Raw genomic sequence first — 26,728 nt, 5'->3', positions numbered from 1 at the left:
ATTTTCAATATAGTTTTGAGGTGCGCCATATAAAATATACACCTTATACAAATTAATCATCCGGTATTTTCAGGTGGATACCAAATCTTATATTGAAAAATTTCTCATCTCCATGCTATGAAAGAGTAAACTGACAAGGAGCTCCCGCGGGAGCATTTTATGCCTGTCAGGCTCGAAGCCACCCCTTGAACCTTACTTTACTCCTTTTAAAAGCATCATTAAATAATACTATTATCAATCATTTAACTTATTCAGAAAAGCGATTTGCCACCGGTGTTGGAAACAACGGCCGATTTCAACCGGAACCGGCATGTTGGAACGGAACCAGACCTTTACGGTTTCGATTAAGTCCCGGTTTTGGTGTTCTATTAAGCATATCTACGAACCGAAAAATTTTTCGGCGCAAAACCAGCCAAATCTACACGAACCGGCCGTTTATTAAGGTAACCGAATGGTTTTTACCTAACTGGATCGGTTTTTAGAAAACACGTACAAATAACGTTAGAATGTTGAAATAACGCCGTTATTTAGTGGTACGCCGTTATTTGTATTAGTAACCGTTATTTTATGCAGAACCCTTATTTTTTGTTGGATTCCTTTTTTATTCGATTTTTGTTACTTTTTTAGTGTTTTTCAGGAATTTTCAGTAAATTATTGATTGAAGTTGCTGATATATTGGTAAAAAAATGAAGGATTTCAACGGGAAACATACCGCAATTTGAATTTTTGGGCCATTACTTTCGTGTTCTTTGTGTTTTGAAAAAAATCCACCATGGTGCATATTGTGGCCTCGTTTTGGATTTTTATCGATAAAATTCTATGGCTTTTGTTGATAATAGAGTTAGTCTATATATTCTACTCCCAATTTCATTTAAAATTAGAGATTTGGACCTCGATTTAGAGTGATTAGGGTATCTACTCAGTTTTTCAAAATTGATTTCAAAAAATCCGCGATACTTACATTTCGTGGACAATGGATTTTTATCGATCAAAATCCATGAATTTTGTAGACAATGGAGTTAGTCAGTGGATTTTACTATTAATTTCATTGAAAATCTAAGATTTGGAGCCTGATTAGGGCAGCGACTTAGTTTTTTAGAACTGAGTTGAAAAAATCTGCCATAGTCCATATTGTTGATTCGTGTTTGGTTTTTTATCAATCAAAATCTAGGGCTTTTGTAGATCATGGAGTTAATCAAAAGATTCAAGTCCTAATTTCATTGAAAATCCGAGTATTGGTGCTCGATTTTAAAATATTAGGGCATTGATTCAATTTTTCTGAACTGAGCATAAAAACACCCGCCAACTGCTCGATTTTGTACTCGATTTGATGATCGATTTTGACAGTTGAGATCACATGTATGAATTTCATGTGACTTTTCATTTAGTTTTTTTTTTAATATGATTTTTGAATTGCTTGAATATTTTGTTTTACCACTTTATTTTGCTAAAAAATAATTATACAAGAAAGTACTTTTAAATTTAAAATAAAACACTCAAAATGCATTGCTTGTATACGTGATATGTTCATTGATTTGGTTATTCTTAGAAATTTATTCTTGGAGTGTATTTTTTTGTTTCACTATGAGATATTTTTGGAGGTATAAGTGTATTAGTTTTTGTCATTTTGATCAGCATATTTCGTTGATGGTTTGGTGGAATCTGATATTGTTTGTATGGGTTTTAATCTATTTTTAAGAATTATAGTTTATATTGGTTTCAATGGATCTCAACAACTCAGAAATCAACACTTTTTAGAAACAAAATGCGAGATTAATATTTTTAGGAAATAGTGCTCACGTGTTTGTTATATGGATTTTTATTTTATTGATATGCGGGTTTCATAACTAGTAGAAAGGTTTTTTTGGTTAAAAATTAAAAATCATTTAGGTTTAGCTTATTGTCGGTGGCTGGATTATAAGGTTATTTTGTATAAAAAATGTTGGGTATTTTAGTTTTGGTTTTAGAAGATTTTTTTGGAACAGCTTAAAGCTCATATTTTTAACAACTTAGAAGGTTGATTGCAGATTTTCAACAAGTTGTTTCAAATTTTTTTTTTTTAAGATAAATGTAGGCAATAAGATATACACTTGGTCTATTTTATTTTATTTTATTTTTTTTTTTAAAAAAAATTTAACAACTCCCAATATATGTCCAGTTAACTATTCCGATTCGTAACCGCTCCCAATGCATGCACGGTTAGTTTTTCCGATTTGATTTTGTGAACACTGTTTGCCACTAACTTCAGCAATTAACAAACAGTAAATTCTCTTAAAACTTGGGAATAATAAATTAAAAATTGATTAATATTTATTTCTTACAAAACTAAAAATATTTCCCCGTACCGGTGAGGTCGGCGCCGATCTTTTGTGGCATCCGCCACGTGTTACGTAGCATGTGACTCGTAGCCACCCCCGAGACACGTGCGGCGAATGGCGTGGGATTTCGTCTTGTGGCACCATCGACGGTTAGCGATGCGTGATCCAGTTGGACGCCGCCAGGTTGTTGGCGACCGCCCACGAGGAAGGCGTGACGAAATTATCCTTATCTAGTCATAAACCAGTCCTCGGCCGACTGGTGCCTACGCCACACGGTATGGCTCAGTGCCGGACTAGGGTGGGCATGGACGAGAGCGCCATGAGAGGGTCGTTTCAGTTAGAACCAGACTTGCCTGTTTTTTTCGTTCTTATTTTCATATTCTACTAAGTAATTTACTTAGGGACCCTAAAATTTTAGGGAAAAATACAAGAATTCTGTGGTTGTAGATGGAAATTACAAAGAAAGTTATTCGATCCATTTTTTTTTAAATTTTTTTTTTAAAATTGTCTCTCAATGAACTTGGATTTTGATTTTTCTTTTTTTTTGTTTTTTTGTATTTCTTTTTTATAGTAGAGCAGTGGGATAAGGTATGTAGTCCTAAAAATAAAGGGGGATTAGGAATCAGAAAAATTAAATTTGTAAGTCAATCCCATGTGTTTAAATGGTGGTGGAGGAGTTTTCTTTTTAACAACCATTTGCGATGCAAAATTCTTGTTACAAAACATGGACTAGATAGGCATGGCATGGTATGTTGATCGGCAATGGTAGAGGGAATAATGTTTCCCTTAGCTGGAGGTCTATTGCTCTGTATAAAGTTCAAACAATTTTGAATCGGCTTGCCCAAAGAATACTTGTTATAGGTGTTATGCATTGTCCAATCAATAAATGGATGGTGATTAAGGGAATGGAAAAAATAGATATGGTATATTATATGATTATTTAGTTTTGGGTGTAAAGAGGTCACAGTCACTGTAACTATTGAGTTTAAAATCCAATTGATGACAATGTGATATTGCATTTTATTTTTAGATTTTGTATCTAAATAATAAGACTTCCTTAATCATCCAGTTTCAAAGATAACGGTCAATAATATATTTGTATTAAAAGTAAATAGTCCCATTATATAGATTTTTAAAAAATTAATACGCATATCATGTTGTCATCATACGTGCATATATCCATTAATTCCGTATTGATGACACTAAAGATGTGGTTACTATTTATAGTATGAAAATATTCTCATATATAACCGCATGAAAGAATTATCAAAGGTCCCAAAGACAGCCGTATCGCTTTTTCTCTCTATTCTCGCGCGTTTCTAAGCATCGTTTTCCATCATTTGTTGCCGTATAGAAGTCTGTGTTGAAATGGCAAAGCGAAACGTACTATCACCAGTGTATTATAATGGACCGTAACTCGGACTTTGCAGGCATTTACTCATGAAGAGCACCACGTAGCATTTGGCATGGTTAACGACGGAGACATTTAACTCCATGCTGCAAACCACGTAGCAGTTGTCATTTCACGGCTCAGAATCTTGATTTGCAAGCTCCTAACTGATCTTTCCATGATTCACCAAAAAAAACAGAACAAAAAGGAAAAGATTTTATCTAACAATTTTCATGAAATCATCTTAATAGTTTTGGTAAACTTTCGATCTTCTTTGTTGATTCGGGACAGAAGAATAAGGCTATTATAGAAGGAAAATTGTTTTGAGAGTCAGTGGACTCATAAAAAACCAGGCCCATTATAGAAAGTATTGTAAAAACTAGGTTGAACTGGCCACCGACTGGTTTTTAAGCCACTTTGGAAGTGTCAGAGTGGCTGGCTAGTTTTCTATAATATTTCATAAGAATTGAAAGAAAAAAAACGAACGCTAAGAACCTGTGGGGACCGGGGCAAAATCGGCCGGTCTTAGATCAGATTAGTACCTCACGAGTTTCAAGCCTACTTGAGCGGTTCTGAGCCAACTCGGTAATTTTCAAGAAACATATCGTTTTTCGGAATCCCTTTTGGGGGACGAAGGCAGCTAAGAGAGCACTTCAAGAGGTGAAAGAGCAAATTACCGAGCCTCGATTGTGCTATTCCCGGACTTTGATAAAATCTTTGAGGTCAAGTGTGATGCATATCATATGGGAACTGGTGGAAGGGCACCCATTGGTATTTTGCACGTTTGTTTTGCGTGAAAATATATTTTAAAAAATATTTTCACGTGAATGAATTTTTTTGTGTAGTTAGGTGTGAGAATATTTTCACACTAATTAAACCCAGTACATCTTTTTCACACCAATTGACAGTTTCACTTGTTAGTCGAGAACTAAGCAACTATATACACACCTTATAACAATGAAGTGCTTTAGAGATGGATGTTAGATAGACAAGGGACCACATGATAATAGGTGAGTCGGCTGACCCACCAAAACCCTGTCCTTATTTAATTGGTGATCGAGTTTAATCACGAGGCTTTGTAATTAAGTTTGCATACAATAGTTAAATGACATTAATGACCACAAGATCACCATTTGATATTGCTTACACTCTAAACCATATTTTGGATTTAGTTCATTTGCCCATTGAAGATGCAAATGCATATGCTGAACATGTGTAAAAAATTGCTTGAAAAGGTGGGTGGAGCCATTAAAGACCGACATCATCTAAATATTTTTTAATGAGGAGATAAAATGTTTTTATTTATAAGAAAAGGCTGGCTTCCTAAGGTATTTACCATAAGTTTTAAGGCCAAGAAGATTGGGCCATGCAAAATGTTGAAAAGGTGGGGAATATGTTCTTATTACATTGATCTACCCAAGGACACCATGAGTCAAAATCTTCAATATAGGTAAGTACGAGTGTATTAAGGTTATGAAGTTCGAGGAAATGCAACTCACTTATTTTGATTCTTGAAGGATGGCGGTTGGTGGAATAAAACATTATGCATCAGAAATCTCCATAATGGTTCAAAATCAATTTCAAACATTAAAGATAAAATTTGAAGCTAAAAAAATGATTGAAATCTTGCGGATATATGAACACTTATTTTAGGACAATGATAGTGTAGATAATGTGGTACAATATATGTTATTTTTAGGGTCTGAAATCGTAAACTTTATTTTGCAACCATAATAGTCAAGGCTGAGATGACAGATTTGAAGATTTTCTTATGCCAAAACTGCAATTTTTGATGAGTGTAGAGATGAAGCTTTACTTAATTTGATAGAGTTGCAGTGCCGTCAAAGATCAACCTTCTGTACTCGATTGATACCAATGGAGCAAGATCAACCTTCTGTACTCGATTGATAGCAATGGAACAAGATGCTTTTGCAAATAGTTTCAGATGGTATCACACGTTTTTCTGTGTCCTCACTATTAGACATGATTTTTTAGATAATCTCTGTGCATTTTTCCAACAAAATAATTGAATTTCTTCAAAGCTACAAATATGGCAGGTGCAAGGCCAACCGTGTACAACCGACCGGTGGCAATGATTCAAGTGTCTCAATTGAACTTCGCGAGTGCCTGAAAAAATCATTGTTCGACAGGCCCCCCCGGTTGAGCTGGAACCTGCTCGATTATTCGGAACCGGCAACTGGCCGGTTAGGGTGGTCAACTGGCTTGACCACCTTAATTTAAAAAATAAAAATAAAATATAAAAATCCAAAAAAAGATGTAATTTGTTTCTAATATGTTTCTAATGTTTTCTAGTGTTTTGCAAAAGATTGGGAAGTATTTTGGCAATAAATGCTTATTTTTATTGTTTTTCATCTTTTTTGGATTATTTCAAAAATAAGCTCGAGAACAAATTGATTTTCCATAATCTATTTTTCACTATTTTTTTAATCTCGTTTGTATGTATTTTGTTAAATTATACCTTAAACATACTTTTCATATTTTTAAAATTTTTTATTTTTGATTTTTAATTTTTTTTAGAGTTTTAAACGCTTTTTAGCCTGGTCAGCTCCGATACCAGGATTGATTCCCAGCCCATGGCCGGGTTTCGAGCCTGTTCGAGGACAGTCCAAGTTTTGGACGGTTATATTGACTTGTTTTAAAACTTTAAAAAAAAACTTTATTCCTTGAAAAATCATGTAGAGATTCTTCATTGGATCCAAAATTTTAAATCCATAAAATCCTCCTAATAATTATGTTCCAAGGGACTATGTGGACAATAAGCGCCTGCGATAGCATAATATGCATGCTCTTTTGGAATTATTAGATGTATATCATATTTTTTTCAATGCATTTGATAATATAGTTTTTGACCTTTTGATTTTCAAATTCATTAGCTCTGATATTTTGATGCAATTGGTGTTTTCAAAAACATTAAATTGGATCACATCATTGACCATCCAAGTTCTTTATGGAACAGTGAGTTGGTTCCATAAACACTCAGCTACTTCTGTCAAAGAACCAAGTTATTTTTTAATAAATAGAAAATAATTATTTTGTTTTGGGGAAGCTTTCTATGCTTCTCTTATAGCATAGAAGTTCTATCTTCCCTCTTATCCAACCATCCATTTTGAATGGAGGGCTAAGATTGCCCCAATCATAATGTCATGTCTCTATACTATTTTTTTTTTAATTTTTTTCTATAAACTATTTTGGCACCAAATTTTGGACGTCCAGTCCTCTATTAAACTCGCACTAGCAAAAAATATATAAAAAATATTTTTAATAAAATAAAATGACCAAAATACCCCTAAAATTTTCAAGGGGTATTTAGGTCATTATATTTTGTCAAAAAATTATTTTAAATATTTTTTATAGGTGCGCCCCAATGAGAAGATGGCACGTACCAAATTTTATATTCATATAATTTGTATAAAACAAACTAAAAATAAAATACTTGACGTCGGATCTAAGATCAAAGGGTGAGTGGCGCTCTTGATCAAAATTGGACAGCTGGATGGTAGGGGGAGGATAGATATTCGATGTTGTAGGGGAAGCAATTAAACCTTTACCTTTTATTTTTAGTTTTAGAAAAGGGTGCAGTTTCTATAAGGTTGCAACGTTAAACAATCCAATTAAGGCGCACCTTAAATTTTTATTATAACATGTAATTTTGTTATAAAAACTACTCAGTATTATCTTAAAATCTATTTTCATACCTAATTAAAAATTTTGAAATTTCAAAAATAGTTAAAATCAAGTAGATCTATAAATATATGAAAATTTTGAAAATAGACGGTCTAGATAATGTGTTGCAATGCACTATTTTCGGGACTCAAAAACTTTTTTTTTCATATTCATGCATCTCGATGTCGAGATGATCGATTAGAGGGTTTTTTCAACATTAAAACAATATGTGATTTTACATTTTAAGGTTGCAACCTTATATAAACTTTTCTTTTTAGAAAATGCATGATGCCTTTTTCCCAATTTCTCTCTCAGTTTTCTCTGATTTCTCTCAAATGTGCCGCATTTTTGTCGTTTTAGACTGATCTACAATATCCCCGAACAAATTTTCAGGATCAAGACTAAATTGCATCAAAATCACAAGATAGAAATTTGTAGGGTTTTTTCTTTTTTCAATATAGATCTGCCTTTTTTATAATTTTCTCTCATTTTTCATCAAGTTTCTCTCAAATTTGTCACATTTTGATTGGCTCTTATTTCTCAAAATTTGGGGATTCCCCCTTTTCAGTCTCGATCTTGCTTTTCTGATCATTCTCTTTCATTTTTCACCTATTTTCTCACGAATTTGTTTCATTATGATTATCTATCATTAATCAATATGATCCATAATAAATTAGATTTCTTAGTCCAAATCTTTTACTGTCTTTTTTAATATAGATGTATGACAATCATCTAAATGATTGTAAATCATTTTACGATCATTTAACGGATAGTCAAGATTTCCATTTATAGTAATTAAAAGGTTGTCAAAATCGATTTTTAGTTTTTAAAGCATAAATTTAAAATTTAGACAGCTTTTCAATGCTCAAAATTTAAACATTTTTTTAAAATGATCATAAAAACAACATATTTTTCATATTCAAGTGATTTACAATCAATTCACTAGATTTAAACATATTTCAATACATATTCTTTAACTAGAGAAGAAAAAAAAAGAAAATCTGTGATATAGAAAAGATATTTTCATTTAAATTCTTTTCACTTTTGTTATAATTTTTATTTTAATTTTCTACCGGTTCGGCCTATCGGCCATTCTAGATCGTAGGCGAATTGGACCGGTCCATCCGGATCAAAATTATCCAGCCGCTGAACAAGTTGCCGGTTGATCCATTTTTGTAAACCCTAAATGCGACTAATGAAATAGTAAAGCAATTGTGCTGAGGCTGTAGCCATGATAAAGAGATCGATCTTTCAAGAAGACAATGACAACTCACATTGTTGCCACTTACGTCATTGGTAGTGAGTTCTTGAGCGTTCCAAAAGTTGCTGGTTTTAAAAATCGGTGACCTAATCCAAACAAGGAAATTATCGTTATCGATCTCATTCAGCAGATTCGGATCGCCGATAAAACCTACTAGTTCGTTGTTTCAACCGAAAATCAGATCGATCATCACCGATTCTTGATCTGGGTCAGATTAGTGTTTGGGATGGCCAGTTCACCAGACCAATCTAGCTTTCAAAACACTAGTTCAATGCATTAGCCATTAGGGAATAGTGAATAATGCGGGACGTATTAGATTCACAAAGATGAAAATCTTCTTGCACTCTGCTTGTCCAAATGGACACGAATGAAACCAATGTTTTAAAACCTAGATCGGTGGACAGATCATTCACCCACATATGTGTATAGATTGTTGGATCGATGATTCGAATTGGGTTTAGATTGGCTTGAACTGAGGATCCAGGAAATATTAAAAATAAATATAGTTTATAGGGTGGAGGAGACCAAAAACAATATTAGATAAGTTTAAAAAAAAGAAAAAAAAAATGTAAAAAGGGGTTTTACAAGGGAACATGATTGGGAGCATCTCGGAGCCAATTCTGTCCTTATTGATTTCCATCTGAACTAGTGATCCGAATCGAAAATTGCTAGGTTTTAAAATACTACGTGTAATAACTCAAGTCTCGTAAGTGATGCAGATACATAAAATGGTCACTTAATTATAAAGTGTCACATTAATTAGGTTATATTCTCGAAATATCTAAATTTCCTATGTTAAATTTATATTTTCTTTAAAAAGAAAATGGAATCACCTGCGTTTATGCATAAGTATCCCATCCATATCATATGCATAGGTAAAAGCGCGCACAAGCACCCTTTCAATGGCTGAAATTCACGAGACAATATCTAACTGCCAAAAATAGATCTCATATTTTATTTTTAGGTTTATTTTTATAGATATAACTAACTAAAAGTGCTTAAAAAATATTTTAGATAGAGAAATGACCTAAATACTCTTACGTTTATTTTGATCAATATTTTTATTTAACATATTTTAATTATTTTCATTCAATTTTACATATAAAAATAAGCTCAAGCCCAAGTTTCAAGTTAATATAGGTTTTTAAAAACCATTATGTTCACACTGTGAGGCGCAATACCAACCCTTTGCATAACACTTATTCCGCCTTGGGGAAGGAAATTAAAAGAAAGTTTGCAACTTATACCAAGCCTTCGGTACCTGAAAATATATTATCTATGAAATATATTACTGTCATAATATAGTCCGCGTGTAATGTATTACTTGAAAATAAATTGTTGTTGTTTGGGTAGTATATGGATGCAATATGAGAAATACATTGCTACTGTTTGGTTATATCTAGAAGAAATCTGGGAAATGCATTACTATCTTTGTTTTGTACTGCTTGAATTGATTTGACTGACTCAATCTAATCTCCAAAGCTTAAAAGATATCGACTTAGCATAATGATTCATAAGTTATTTATTTTATTATAATCAGCAAAAGGATTTTTCATGGAGCAAGCCTAAGGAATTCTAAAGGCCAATTCCCACAAAAAAAAAGAAAAAAAAAAGAAGTTTACATTAAAATTGCATTTCATATTCTTGAAATTTGTAGGATGGACTTGCCTTTGCAAGAATGGACCCGCCTTTGAAAGAAATAGAACTACAAATGGCTTGAACGAAAAAAATAGAAGATATTTCAAGCGGAGCTTCCATTAAAACTGCAAAATATCTTCTTGGAATATATAAGAATGGACCCGTCTTGCAAGAATGGACATGCCTTTACAGGAATGGACCGCCTTTTAAACGGATTTCAAATGGCTTTCGTTGATAAATGCATACAGGTCCACAGGGAATAGATTACCCGTCACTCCCTGTAATTCATTTTTCGTCCATTTCGGCAGAAAATGGATTTCATGATATTTTGAGCCATTCGCTGTAATTCGTTTCATTCATACTCATATCTTGCGTGCCTAAACAGTGAAAATCAGCTATTTCATGTCAATCCATTTCCCCATAATGCATTATCACGTACCCAAACGGCCCCTTAGGAGTGTAAGTTTTGAATTTGAGAGGGAGAGAGGTGGTAATAGCTGAGTTGGCTGCTCCCTCAGGACCACAAGGTCCAAAGTTCGATTTTCGAACCCTGCCTTCCCCACATTCTTTTGACTCACATATCGTCCCGATAAAAGCTGTTTGACCCCTCTTCCTGATCCCAAAAAAAAGAAAAAAAAAAAGTGATAGAACCTTTGATATGAAAGAAGTCCATTGGGGACTTTAGGCAATAGACATGAGTGGAGCCCCAGTTGATGCTACTGGTAAATCTCCAATTTTAATGAATCAAAATAAAAAAGTTGATATATAATACCCCACAATTGATACATTTATCCAATAATGAAGAACTAGGCAGCATAGCCCCCCTAATTATTCAAATAATTGACTCAAGTCTTTGGAAATTTTTTGGAGGTTTGATTTTGATGGCAATTCCCATCCATTTGGTTTTTTACTATCCACCGTCTTACTTAAATTATTACAAATAGATTTTTGAATAATGATATTATTTGCTCAAAAAGTTTGGCCAATGTTCCACCTCTCTTGGTTAAGACATTCTTACACCTTTTACTTTTTAACACTTGGTTCAAGTGGTCTAAAACTAGAATATTATATCTATAGCCCTGAGGACTTTTTTGTTTTGGTAGTTCAGTCGAAGGAATCAAACTTGAGATGTATCATTGCTTGACATCAATGGCTAACCACTTAAATCAAAGCCCAATTCCAATCTATATACATAAGGACTGAAGTGAATCAAAACTTTAATGAGGATTTTGTTGCCTTTAGACTAGGGTAAAAAGAAGTTCCACCTCGAGTGATAATTCCACACCTCTTTGCTTTTTTCTTTTTTCCTCACTGCTGCATGAATGAGTGTGAATAGGACCCCATAGGAGTTAGTCTTTTGAGGAATTGCTGCTATCTTTACACTTTGATTTGATCAAAGATAATATCGGTTCCCTTTTTCAGAATCAAGGATAGTTGCTGGTAAGAATTTTTCCGAAGGATGCGGTTATCGAGAGGCTTGCCCTTTAGGATAGAAAGTAAAGTCAGACATCATAATCCAACTGGAAAATGCAATTCTAGTGCTGAAATCTCTATTATTTTGAAAATCTATTTCAGTTCTGATTATGGGATTTGAATATGAAGTTCCAATATATATTACAGATCTAACAAATCTATGAACACTTGATTGATAGTTCGGATGATGTGTTTAGGGATGCGATAGTTTCACGGTAAAAACCATTTTTTTTTTTTTTTTTTTTCAAATTCATAATTGACAAGGTTGAGATTATCAATTTAAAAGTTTTCTAGCACCAGAACTCTAATTTTCCATTAGATTTATGAGGTGTGGCTTTATGCAAGGACCCATTCTAACATTTACCTTTTCCAGATTGGACCATTATGTCCGTGTTTAACTTTCATCCTGTCACTGATAATTACTCAAAAGAAATGATAGTGAGGATCACTTACTCAAAAGAAATGTCCCAGTGGGCCCGATCACATGCAATCTCCACTATCCATTGCCAGGACTGAATGGTGGATGCCCCCTAAAGTCCACTTTTGACCATCTACCATTGGTAAATGGACTACTTTCCCTTTAACAAAAAGTGCTCTTAAATTAATGGTTCACAAGAGAGGAGACACCCATAAAAAGAAAAATATACAATAAGAACATCTACTTTCAAAGCTATAAATATTGTTGGCGAAATTGGATGGCTTGAAGTGTGCCTTTGAACTCAAGTTAAAAAGATATTTCCCAAACTTTGTACCAAACCCTAGTCACTCCGATTTATATCCGACAACCAACATAATTGTGTCCTTCATTTACCAAATATAAACAGCTTCATAATGTATATCCAAAAAAAAAAAAGGGAAAAAAATAGAAAAAATCATAAACCTAGGCCCCACCTTTAACTCTTATCATGGGGTGGTATCAAAGAGTTGAACATTCATTATCACAAAGAGTGAGGAGCTAAAGGAATCCAATAAAGGTTTGGGTGTCTATGCTTGTACATTGAATGGAACAGAAAGGGATTCTATGGTACTCTTTTTCATAAAAAAGAGGGAGAGAGAATAATTATATCTCTTCCTCAGACCTTTACACCTCAACCCACCCACAAAAACGTATTGATGCTCATGCAGTCCTACTCATTGTTCTACGTGGACCAATGCTTTTTTGTCCTTCCACGTAAGATGATGGCCTTATCTCCACCGTCCACTTTGCTTGTTTTTCTATTCATTAAGAAAACTAAGTTCGTGAATTGAATTAACACACATGTCAATAGAGTATCATATGTTTGACTCATACTTAATGTTTCGGGTCAGACTTGGATGTGTTTTTGGACGAAAGTTTGGTATCTAGGCTAAGACTGTATATTGTAAGATCGTTTGTCTTTAGTACTAGGTCACAATCACTCGTAGTTGTTTGATATGAAATTAGACGGCTAGAGGTATTCATAAATTTCAAAAGAATTCATTTTAAACTTTTTGTTTAGTTAGTCACATCCTTCTTATCGGTCAATTTCATATCTTACAGCTAAGAGTATTTTTTACCTTCTGTTGTAGAGAAAAATGGTCATATTGTTTACTTTTCCTTCTGGACACAGTCGAGAACAATATGAGACCCTAAAGTATGTTTCATGTAGGCTCTGATGTTTGTCGGAATATAATGCTCCATTTGTGTGATGGTGGAGTTGCTATTCATTTCCGTCGTCCGTCATCAGAAATGGACGATGGAAACCATCTATAAGACATAATAGTAAACTAGATGCTGTGATCTGCGATGGAGATCAACTATTGTTTCTTTGACAACTTGTAAGGAACTTTACAACACAATAACAATTGTTCTCCACCTTTTATGAGTGAGAATGGACGGTGGATAGCCCTTTATGTATGATATATAATACGCATGACGTTAATAGTGCACTTAAAATACAAAATAAAATAAGATGAACATGGTGTGCCATATGAAATGGTATGGTATGCTGTGGCCTTCGGTTCAATGGTGTTACATCTGGTCTGCATTAGCCAGTTTAGAGAGCAAATCTTGAAGTTTCTCCCTCTTTATCTTACCAACTAAGTTAGGCCCAAAAGGAATTCATAAAGGAAATCATATCTTTAAGATCGTCGATGTTCTCCACCTCACAGTATCTCTTTCTACTCTTTGCCCCCACATCCATATTTTTGTTTGGGGTCTATTGATTTTGTTTCATAAAAAAATCAGAAAGTAACTTTTCTTTGTTTATTTAAAGCTTCTTTTTTTTACTTTTTCTTTTGAATTTTTTTTTTTTTAGATTGTTTTTTAAAAACACTCTCTAATGCCTACAAATGAAAATGAGTAGCTTTTTCCCTACATAAAAAATTGACCAGCACTTACCTATTATGTCTGTTGTGGTGATCAAAATAGGTAAGTGGTGGTGCCAAACCCCTACCGTCCAAGAAAAAAGGACGGTGGCATGCCTTTAAGGCAAAATACTATTTATTTTTGCCTGTAGGTGTTGTGTAGTGCTGTCTCTATATAGATATATTTATTTACTTATTTATTTTGAGGCTCTGGGGCATTTGTGGCCATTCATTTTAAAAGACAATGAGAGTAAGGCGTACATGGGTTCCTCCTCATAACCGTTGGCCCCACCTCCCCAACTTTATCACAAATGTATCTAACATGGGTGGTAAAGTTTAAGGAAAACTATCTCCGTACTCTTTATTTTTAGGTTTCATTTATTGATAAACTGAATGTTTCAAAAATTTATTCTAACCTCTTGGCCATTTTAAACCTATTTTTTAACCTAAACAAATATGAGAAGGACATACTCTTTTTAAACCCAATCCCTTTCTCTCTCTTCACTTATATACCTCAAACTTCTCTCTTTCTCTCTATTCATGTATCTCTCACTTCTCTCTCATCCCATGTTTTTCCAAACACCTCACTCTCTCCTCCCGATAACCTCTCATTTCCATGAAGCCCTTCTCTCTCTTTAGAAGTTTGAGAAGATGGCTTGTAGAAAATATATGTCTTTTTAGATTTGTTTGGCCTAAAAAAACAAATTTAAATTAATTCAGGGGTTAGAAAAAATAAACTCTACAATTTTTATGCCCCAAGATATCTTTTAAAACTTTGAGTTTATTGTGAAATAAAACTTAAAAATATGGGGTATGGAGATATTTTTTCAAAGTTTAACCTTTTATAGAACTTGATATGCTTTCTTTTACAATTCATTTTAAGATGAGAGCACCCAAACAAATTTTATGATGAATATCACATTAGTAACAAACAAAAGGTTAGTTTTTTAAAAAAAAAAAAAAGGTTAGTCATAGTACTTTTGTGGTTTATTTATGAATTTATAGTTTTTGATTGCTCACTATTGGCCACACATTTTACATGCCTTCCCATATGTAGACAACAATATGGTGGATCTATGTGAGACCATGTGCATATTAACCATTCCCACTTTTTTATTATACCTTTTTGGATTAAGACATGGATGCATGTAAGGAAAGAGGGTACGTCAAAAGAGAAGAAAAGAAATTTGGAGATAAGGTTTTAAGACTATGTGATGGTTTCTCTTTTTTCCTCTTCTTTATCAAAGTTGCCCCAACAATTAGGTTTAGGGTTTATTTTTTACCCGAAATGTTTCAGCTTTTGGATTTTGGTTAGGCTTAATTAGACTATTTGCAGATTAATCAAGTGGATGCTAAAGTAATGATGATGCATCTCTTTTTATCTCCTTATCAAGCCGCCTTCTTTGATGGGGCTTTTTCCCAACAATGCTAACATGGAGTTCTTTTGTCCTTTTTCGCATTTACGGTTTGGGCTTGGAATTTAGACATTGGGCTGGAATAAAGATTAGGGCAAGCTTTCTACGTTTCTCCTACAACATAAAATTTATATATTTCCCTTTATTCAACCGTACATTTTGAATGGAGGGTTAAGATTGTCCCAATCACAATGTCATGTCTCTACATTATTTTATTTTTAATTTATCTAAACTATTTTGACACTAAATTTTGGACATCCAATCTTCTATTAAACTCGCACTAACGAAAAATATAAAAAAAATATTTTCAATAAAATAAAATGACTAAAATACCCATGAAATTTTTAAGGGGTATTTTGGTCATTATATTTTATCAAAAAATTATTTTTAATATTGTTCATAGGTGCGCCACAATGAGAAGATGACACATACCAAATTTCACATTTATAAAATGTTTATAAAAAAAACTAAAAATAAAATACTTTGAGTCGTCGAATCTAAGATCAAATGGTGAGTGCCTCTCTTGATCAAAATTTGACGGTTGTACGGTAGGGGGAGCATAGTTCTTCTATAATGTAGGGGAAGTATAGAAACCTTTCCCTAAAGATTAAGTGTTGTTGATAGGATGCCTAAATTAAAAAGAAAAAAAGAAAAAGAAAAAAAAAGGGATGCTTGAATTTTTTTTACTTGACAAATAATGTTCGAACGTGCCTGGAGGCATTCTCATCAGAAAAAATTTCTGCGTAAAGTATAATTTTGGCACGTTATGAGGGCATCCACATGAGAGAGAGGTTCTCATCATCATGATCATCAGAGCTTTTTTCTATCTATTTGGGGCCGGCTACATGAATCTTAGTCTGCCATTTTGCTCGATCAGGGGCCATGCCCTCAATGAGGTCATAAATCTTCATATCTTTTCTCACTACTTTCAACCATGTGCTTTCCACTTGAACCAACTCGAACCTCTTAATAGGCATTGTACTGGATCTGCATTGCATTGGCTAACCTATCTATGTCTACTTTATCCATTTCGACTTCTATCCCTTCTTGTCTTGTCATTCTTCCATCTTAACATCTTCATCTCAGCTACACTCATCTTATGGGTATGTTGTTTCTTGATCGTCGAACTATAGTTATTGATTTCGAATCGTTTCTGGAATCGAAATCACGAAATCGGGTGTATCAGAAGTTTCAGAATATAGGAATCGTTATCCGTACGATTCGGATTTGAGAAAAATGATTCTCATTATTTCGGATTCGCGATTCAAAAAATTAGGAATCGTGTTTCCTATTTGCAAGAATCGATGTCCCTTCATGTTGAAATCGCGTTTCATACCTATATGGAATCACACATGACCCTACTTATTTCGGTGGTTGCTAGAATCGTGAATCCTAAAAATATGGAATCGTGATTCTTAAAAATAAGGAATCGTGATTTCTAAAATTCTAAAATTGTTGTCCCCATCAACTTGGAATCAACATTTTCGCCATTCCGAAATCGGGATTCTCCCCATATTGGAATCGAGATTCTCCCCTTTACTAGAATTGCGAATCAATTCCCTCCGCTATATGAGAAAAGTATTCAGAAAATATATAAATTTATCCATTGCTACAAGAGCAAATTTTGATTTGTATATACTCAATCCAAGACTCCAAGTACTAATGTCAACCTTTATGATATTATTGTGGATAATCCCATACAATAGACTCGTTCTACCGATAACCCTAATATGCCTACAAGGTCTGGAGCTAGTCTATGGTATACAAGGAGTGAGAACAATGTCAAATTCTATTTATCTCATTTCTTTGAATTATAAAATAAGTACATGACATAGTAATCATTCTTTGTTAAATGTAGTTTTGAGTCTTTTAACTTTTGAAAATTGAGTTATTCAATTTTTAGTCCATTTCTCTGATATTTAATAATTAATTTAACCTAAAACACCACACATGGCACTTTGCTCATATCCTTATTATCTTCTTCTTTACTTAAATAAAAGCATTTTTATCGTCTTTTTCAACTTGAAGAAATGATGGTGTTGATCATATATTAAACATTATTATATTAGTAGTTTAGTACCCACACCATTGACCAAATATTATTAAATTTGAAGTAACATATTTTTTAGTATTATTTATTCTTGGTAAGAGTTCTTAAAAAGTAACATGGCATGAAGGATGGAAATTAGTAAATAAGAAAATAAAAAATTTAACATATTACTTATATTTTAAAATTTGATTTTATTGCCGTGTACAACAACTTCAAATTTTCTCACACTCTCATACATGTCGCGCTCACTCATGATTGAGCACATATCGAAGGGTTTCTGCTCTCCCTATGCTCGCATAGTACTCATATTTTAACTTTTGATTTTATTGCTATATGCAACAACTTCAAATTCTCTCGCGCTCTCATCTTACTTCCTGACAACATGGATTCAAAATTCGTTAATACTTTGAATCAACGTTTAGCATAAGTAGAATCACATTGTTGTGTAGCAAGGAATCACGATATCTGTGATATAGAAACTTGATTCTAAACAATATGAATTCGCAGTTCTAAAAAATTTGGAATCAATGTTTTTCACAAGCAAAATCGCATTCTTGTGTAGCTAAGAATCATAAAGTCCTCGATATGGAATCTTGATTCCGGCAATCCAGGAATCGAAGTTCCTAAACTAGGTGGAATCGTGTTCTACAAAAATGGAAACGTGATTCCTTTCTTTTAGAATAGACTTTCGTCCAGGGAAATGTCGAATCGAGGAATCGATACTCTCATAGGCGATTTAGGTAACTATATGTCGAACATTCTGACCCATAAAGCAAAGCTGATCTCATAACTGTCTTATAGAACTTTTCCTTCATGCTCATTGGTAATGCGATGATCATATAAAACTCCAATTGCACATCTCCATAACTCCCACCCAAAAGATAAGAGAGAGAGAGAGGTGTTCTATAGGACGAATATAGACTGTACCTTAGGGAGATTCTCTCCTGCTACCACAGAATGAGGAAAAAATATAGCAGTTCTTTTCTGGCTATTATTGAAAAGCCAATAGAGTATAGAAACTTGCCTGGACCAAGGGACTTTGGTTGGAAACTTGCCCCTGGCCAAAGCGATTTACTCAACCAAGTCATGCACAGTGCTAAAAAGCCTTTAAATAAATTGAAAATTGAAAATATTTTCTAAAAGTAAAAATATATTACAAGGAAAATAAAAGGAAAAAGTAATATTTAGGATTTCAATTAAAAATTTTAAAAAATTAGAAAAGTGGATTTTGGAAAACCATATTTATAGTTGGGGTCATTTTGAAAATTATCAAAAAGAAAATATAGAAATAAGGATTCATGACAAAAAACACGCACCTATCTTTTTCCAAATATATCTAAATTGTGTAAGAAAAAAAATGAACAACATAGCATTATTTTTTCCAAACTTTTCGAAATTTTTCAATTTTTTGGATACTCACACAACTCGGTGGGAGGCGATTCATGTTACAGTGGTAGTCATTACGTGGTAGCATATTTTATGCAAGTACGGTTCCAAAATTGACAAGCACAAACAAGTTGTGTTAATGTTAGTTGCTTAGTTGTTTATGGTTATCATTGAAGGATAAGGTTTCCATTTCATGTGTCCGCCGACTCATCTATTCGACTGAGTTCTCTCTCCAAAATCTATTTTAGAGATGATTTTAGAATAGAAAGTTTAAAGATGGAGATATCAACAATAATGGATAGGAATGAAAAAAATAAAAACGAAAAATAGAAAGATTTTTAAAAATAAGAAATTGAGATGTTATTGTTATAGTTTTGACATTGATTTTAAAATATAGTGGGACCACCATTTTGTGACATCAGTCTACAAGGTGGATGTCTAATGTGTTAGGGGATGCTATTGTAGAAGTGCATCCCCTGATACACAAAGTAATTTTCCATTATTGAATAGGGAATAATTTCCATACAAGTAAGAGCTATATTTTGATATGAATTCTAACAGACAAAAGTGATTGTAACCTCTTTGTATTAAATGTCAAGTATGACCTACGTTGTTGGTATAATATGCCATGTACGATTCATACAACTTACGCCTGATAAATATGAATCATGCTTCCAATACAGCCCCGGTCAAGTGTGACCTCTACTATATGTGGCTCTTGCCTCTGTTACTTAGGTTTATTAAGACTCATGTTAAGATTAGCCAAAGCCCCAGATGGTTCATGTCTACATGCTTCGTGGTATGAACACCATCCAACATTCCTTGTCAGCATCCAGGAGAGAAAATAAGCAATCTAGGAGAAAGAACAGCATGGACCATAAAACTAAATGTATGGAACTATGTTACTCATCGTCTAATTAGGCACCTTAACATTCCCCATATGAGTAAAAGTGAATACTCCCAACTGTGGGAAGCCTCAGAGGGAAACTTCAGTGACCTACAGTCAGAGGTCTCAAAGGGTACATCCTATATTTATTCAATGACTTTCTATTGTTGGAGGTCCCAGAGGATATGTCTGATATTATTCAGCGAGTCTCTACTGTTGGAAGTCTCGAAGGACAATTTTAATATTAAAAAAAAAAAAATGGTTTGTATAAGTTGTCAATCTTAAACAATCAAAATAAGGCGCATCTCTAAATCTTGGTAAAAGATATAGTTTACGTGCCATCAACCCTTTCGATGACCTGTAAATCTATTTTTAGACCAAATTTTAAAATTTAAAGGTTGAAAAGTGATACAGGCCGAGCATATCCAAAAAACACTAAAAAATTATGAAGATGGATGGTCTAAATAATTATATGTTCTAAGATGCACAATTTTTAAGACTCGAAATCTTTTTTTTTTTTTTTTTCAAAAATAACCATATATCTCGAGGCTAAGATGATAATTTGTAAGGTTTTTCAGTGTAGGAACAACCTTGTAGGATGAATTTTTGAGGTGCACCTTATTTCTATGGCATACAGTTCATGCAACCTTAAATAACATGAAGTGCTGCTATCTTCAAGATTGTGACATAGTATCAAGAAGAGCTTCCAAAAAGGTTCGAGAATAAAAAATATACTTCAAAGTAATTGCTTGATTACCGGGCGAGCACAAACTTCACTTGTATGTAACTATTTGGATCACCATACGAAGGATAATATGTTAAAGGGATTGTATACAATGAGACCATTTATTTTTGATACAAGGTGGTCACAATTACTTATAACCATCCGATGTGAAGTTTAATAGCTTGGATGTATCACGAAGTTCGAAAAAATTTCTTTTGAAGTTTGAGCTTGGTCAATAGAATAATTACAACCATCCAATTTCACATGGAATGGTCAAGATTAATGTCTCATTTTGTACCAAAAGTAAATAGTCTCATTCTATACTTTTCCGATGCAAAAATATACTTCTATGCAACCATTCATTGTCACATTGTGAGTTTTCTTTGAAAACAACAAGTTCCACTATCCTATAACCATCCTCCCCTCCCACTATGAATGTGATCCAGTAGTGGCAAGAGGATGGTCTAGGGTGCCGGGGTCATGGTGGTAGCATCCCCACACCCTAGTCACCATGTTGTGGTTTCGATTCTTATTGACATTACTTCATTAACATCTTCAAAAAGCTAACTCTTAAACTATTTGAAGAAACGAATAGGGGCCATCTTCCCTATTGAATAATCCCAAAAAAAGAGGGAGGTCTACAGTGTTTATCATTGTATAACAGCTGCCAGGAAGGCTTAACAATGGTTCCCTTGAAAACAAGATGATGACAAGCCATAACAAGGAGATGAAGGCTGGGAGGAGGAGATTAACGTTTTCCTTCTTTTTCGTAAAGCACTACACTTCCTATTCTTGTTGTAATAGATTAGACACAGGCATCACGTGGGAAGCATATAAAAAATGGATGTAAATTAATGGTTGTTTAAGAGTGCCCTGGTGTTGGGTATATGTGGTCATTAAAGGCCTTTTTGATATAATGAAACTTGAACTCAGTGGGAGTATGACCCTATGTGGACTATAATAAGCAAATTATATTTGCTGATACCGGACTGGGCTTGATGTGCTGGGCTAGCCGGTTGGAAAAAAACCCATGTTATATGGGCATAGATATTAAACCAATAAAGGTCATAACAGGTCATCTCTTGATGAGGCCGGATTATACTCAGATGAATGAGTCAAGGGACTGTGTGGCCTGTGTGTGCTGGTGGCCCTCAGAGACATGGGTTAAAGCCTCATCTGCGTACCATCACAGAACATGTACGTATGATAGCCATATTGAAAAAGCGAACCACCTTTGAGGGTGAAGCATATACATGTACAAGAAATTATCCCTAAGCACCACAGAGTCATAGTTGCATCAGGTCTAGGTGACATTGGTTCATTTCTAAGGGAGAACTTGAAATTTATTTACTGAGATTATATCCCCTTGTCTATTGGCTGACTTTGACAACCCAATCATGAGCCTCTGCGATAGACAGTTGGTCATGGGAACTGCTGGGTCAGTTTGAGAAAGCAAGTGTGGGCCGTAGTCTACAGTAGAAGGTAGAGTGCTTTAGAATTGAATTATTCATAGATCATATGGATCCAATTATCATCAACAACATTTAATTATATTTGTTTTAGTGTTATTTGATTTTTAAAATTATTATTTGATTTTTTTTAATATCTGGATATTTTATTTATGAAATTTGGATTTATAAATACAAAGATATTGAATTTACAATGTTTTAAATATTCATGTGGATTTTAATTTACAAATCATTAATTAATTTTAAAAATATTTTATTTGTACATGGGGGGCCTATTAGTATACATGGGCCCACTATACCATCTTGGTGGGGCCCATGGAGTTGGCACATAGGGTGGCACGCCCCACCCTTGTCTCACTTTCTATTTTGTTGATTTAAACTTAATGACTTGAAGGAAAAGATATTGTATTTTAGAAAATTTGATTTCATGGAATGTTTAAATTATGAAAAGTATCAAGAGGCTTGTGCACGACAATAAGAAAGCACAATATTATTATTGATTTTTTTGTTTAATTTAATTAATGAAAAATTAGTTTAAAAAATGGAGGATAAAAGTTTTAACACATTCCATCTGATTTTGATGGCTAACATATATAATAGATAACTCATATCTCTCATCCCACAAGTTACATAAAATCAATGGTGCACATTCAATCTTACTTAAGAGGCAAACCATATGGAAACCTTAAGAGACCCTAACCCCCTTCTATATAAAAGGGTGCCGTCTCCCATATCTTAAACATCTAATCTCTTCTCTCTCTCTCTTTTTTTCTCACTCTCTCTCTCATTGCTTTAGATGGGCACGCCCCAAGCAGATGTTGTCTCTCTCTCTTTGGTTCATTAAGAGGGGCACGCCCTAGTAAAGAGGGTCTCTCTCTCCCATGCTTGAAGAGAGGCACACCCCACTCATTGTGATTATCTCTGCCATTTCTCGCATGACCTAAAGGGTTAAGGGTTTAGTAATGAGATGATATCTCTCTCAACTAAGTTATCAATGGTAAGCTTTAATTGGAGATTTGATCTTTGTGTTATAAGTTCTTGTTCTATTGGAGGGTTTGACCTATTTGCTTTCCCATGTTTGAGATTGAAGGTTGACTATTGATTATGTGCCATTGGAAAGCGGTGACGCAGTGTGGGATGTAATAAGCTTGATTGGGGTAATCTCTGGCATTCACTTTATTGTTTCTTGCCATATTTATTTTTTATGTCTTTTGTTATTCCCAAGCATAGTATTATATATATATTTTTATTATTATTAAAGAAAGATTGGTTTTAATGGCATCTTTTTATATTCTAGATTTATTCCCTTTATTTCTTTCTAGGTCAATTATAATAAAGGACTACTTGTAAGTAGTTTAACTAGAAAAAAAAACAAAAAAAAAGGCGAATAATTTTTTTAAAATATATATATATATACATACACCGGCTAGATCACATGAGTCTAACTTTCTCCGGAGAATGCAAAACAATTATGTCTCTTATTTTTTAGTTATTATTATTAAATTTTGGGAAAGTTAGTTAAAGTGTTTATAGAATTATTTGCTTTACCAAGGTTAAAAGTATCATTAAAAATTTTATTTTAATTAATACTTCCTATTCAATAAGGATTTCTTGATTTCTAGTTAAGGTCTTTTATAAATAGGGGCACTATTTGTTTTTTTTTATTGAGAGTTGAGTTTTGAGATGTTACTTTTGGTTTAACTGGTGTAGATCTAAGAAGTCTGAATTGTAGGATTCCTATTTAATTTTTTATTAATAGATTATATGATTTTCTGGTTTGCAAAATTCTTTTTACATTAGCTGGTATTGGAGCAGGCCCATTCCCTGTTGTGTGTGTAAGCTCTAAACTTGATGGGTTGATTTTTGCCAAATAAAATACGAGAAATAAAAAATGAAACACATACCACAAGAACACAAAGATTTACGTAGTTCACCTCAAGAGGGCTATATCTATGGGCACGGCAAACTGAAATCCATTATACTAATAAAAGTTACATCAAAGATTTTGGAACATAGAGTTACTTCTCTAAACCTCGATAAATTCCAAGCCGAACAAACCTTTTTAAACCACTCTCCATTCCTTCTCTTTACTTCTGGCAATTATTCTTCTAACAACCATTATTGACGACACTAGATAGAGATACGAGAGCAACAAGAAAGTGACTTTCTCTTTAACTAAAAAGGGAAACAATCCAAAATCTCCATGGGAGCCGCTTCTCTAGAAGAAACAATCATCTCAATATTCAAAGTCTACAAGAGGTACCGTCACAATGTTTTCAATCTATAAGAAGCTACAGGAGGTACCATCGCAATGTTTTTCTCCATTTGAGGCTCTCTTTTCTTTAAAAGGAAATCTTGTATCTTATGCACAAGAAGTCCATGCCTCCCTCTCTCTCTAAAGGAACCACCATTATCCCATTTGATAACCCAAACATAAGAGATATATTCATATGATGACACAAATTATCTGCACCACTACTCCCCCATATGATGACACAAATTATCTGCTCTTTCATCCCATATACATAAGATTAATAGTCCTTACTGAATAGGAAACTTTATATAGATTTTACATATATGTCAAAACCATGAGATACATCCAAGAGTCCTAATCGTTTTTGGATTTCTATTTTTTATTTTTGGAGTTTTATTTCATTTAGGAAATTTATCAAATATCAATATCAATTTTATACGATATGGGATTTTATTATGTGGGTGATTTTAAATAGCACCAAATCCAACATTCCTCAAGTACCTAAGGGTATGCTACAAGGTTGCGCTACAACTAGCAGAAGAGGTTGAGTTTGTGGTTGCAATAGTGAGAAAGTAACATGGGAAGAACTCAATGATCTCAAGAGGAAATCAAGAAACTAGCATATAAGATACGTTAAAAACGTTTGAATGGAAAGAGGTTCGAGGAGATGGTGTACAGGTGTAGCCAACCCACTCTGAACAATGGTTGGTTGTTCATGACATTGGTGGATTTGAGTCCAATCATAGTTGGTGAGTCAGATTCGGTGGATATTGAAAGAAAGACTAATGTGATCTTGTCGGGGAATATATATTTTTTATTTTTCTTCTTTTCACTCATTTTCTTTTCTTTTGGCAAAGATCACTTACAAGTAGTCTTGTTACAATAATTCTTACTTCAAAGAAAATAAAACTAACAAATCCAAGATCTTAAAAACCTTTATGCCAATAAATAATATTTTTTTTAAAAAGAAAATATCTTCAATTCTTATGCTTGGGAATCTAAAACCAATATAATTAAATATAGCAAGAAATGAAAAAACAAAAAAAAACGTGTCGAAAATTACATCAACCTGGCTTATCACACCTCACACGGAGTCACCAACATCCACGGGATCAATGGTTTAGCTTCAATCTCAAACAGGGAAAGCAAATTTCGGCTAAACTGAGTATTCACGTTTGAATCTCTACAAATTCTAACCCTCAAAATTTTATTGGCTTATTCCTAATTTCCCAACCCTTGGTATTTTTAAAGCATGAGAGAGAAAGTGGGAGACTTAGGGTTGGGGCGTGCCCCTTTAGAGGCTTAGGAGAGAGCAAGTGGGAGACCTAAGGGCGGGGCGTGCCCCTCTAAAGCTTAGGAGAGAGAGCGTTAAAGAGAGAAAGTTGGAGAGAGAGAGAGGGACCCAGAGGAAAGAGAGTGGGGTGTGCCCCTATTGGAGAGGAGAGAGATAGTTGTGGGAGAGAGGAAAATGTAGAGAATGGGAAGAGTGTGCAACCCTATTTATAGAGAAAAATTAGGTTTAAGGTTTCTTATAGTTTGTCTCTTTCTTGAGATTGAATATAGACCGTTGATCAATGTGTTTTGTGGGGTGAGAGATTTGAGCCATCCATTCCATAGATGGGCCATCAACATTATGGAAGGTGCTTGGACCATTATCCCCCTTTTCTTAAACCATTTTCCCATCAATATATTTAAATAAATTGAATCTTATTTAAATATTATTCATTTCATAAAATACCATATTCTTTCCCATACTATTCAAAGATATGTCAAGTCAAGATATGCTTTCAATATTTAGGATAAGATACGATTAATCTTTTCCATATCTAATATTAGATCACATGCCACAAGATACCTCTCCTAAATTTGAATAACTTGACAACAAAGCAAATAACCAAGAGGTGGGGCGCGCCACCCATGCATGCCACTCATCAAGGGATAACCCAGAACCCTTCTCGGTTTGTTCTCTATGCCCAGATACATTGAGTTTTCCAACCGACTGGCCTAGATCGTCAAGCACAATCCGGTATCAGCAAATATTATTTGCTTAGTATGGTCCACAAGGGATCATACTCCCATTGAGTTCATGTTCTACTATATTATTTCAGTTTACAAGCACTCATAAAGCTTTAAAAGGCCACATAAACCCAACATCTTCCACTTGACCTTTGAAGGCTTTACATTCTCTCGTTCTCACTTTCTCTCATTCCCATCTCTCTTTCCCAATTACAATATCTCTCAAGCATTTTTACTTATTCTCTCAATACATTAATCTTAGCTTTCGACATCAATCCTTTCACAAAAAGATTTATAGAGGCAACACATTTTTTTCTTTGCTGCTCGGATCTCTTCTCAAAAGTGGTCGTAGCTCATCTTTCACATCGTATCGTGAATCATGGATCTATTATCGCAGAAGACCATCACGTTTCCTCATCGTATAAGGTCGTATGTTCAT

The 26,728-nt window shown here is 33.9% G+C and overlaps 1 long non-coding RNA gene across 1 annotated transcript; it reads right to left on the bottom strand.

Moving 5' to 3' along the window:
• Window positions 1–11,252: 11,252 nt before the first annotated feature.
• On the bottom strand, window positions 11,253–12,554 carry LOC148780645 (uncharacterized). The gene is made up of 2 exons (XR_016041712.1): window positions 12,218–12,554; window positions 11,253–11,773 (listed from the first exon to the last, which is right to left on the bottom strand). It is a non-coding gene; the product is annotated as an uncharacterized LOC148780645 (long non-coding RNA).
• Between the last annotated feature and the right edge of the window lie 14,174 nt (window positions 12,555–26,728).

This window comes from Amborella trichopoda, chromosome 9 (assembly GCF_054954075.1).
Source record: "Amborella trichopoda isolate Santa Cruz 75 chromosome 9, AtrichopodaSantaCruz75HAP2 v2.0, whole genome shotgun sequence".
Classification (NCBI taxonomy): domain Eukaryota; kingdom Viridiplantae; phylum Streptophyta; class Magnoliopsida; order Amborellales; family Amborellaceae; genus Amborella; species Amborella trichopoda.
The sequence above is the reverse complement of the archived record's forward strand: the minus strand, read 5'-3'. Positions and strand labels throughout refer to the sequence as shown.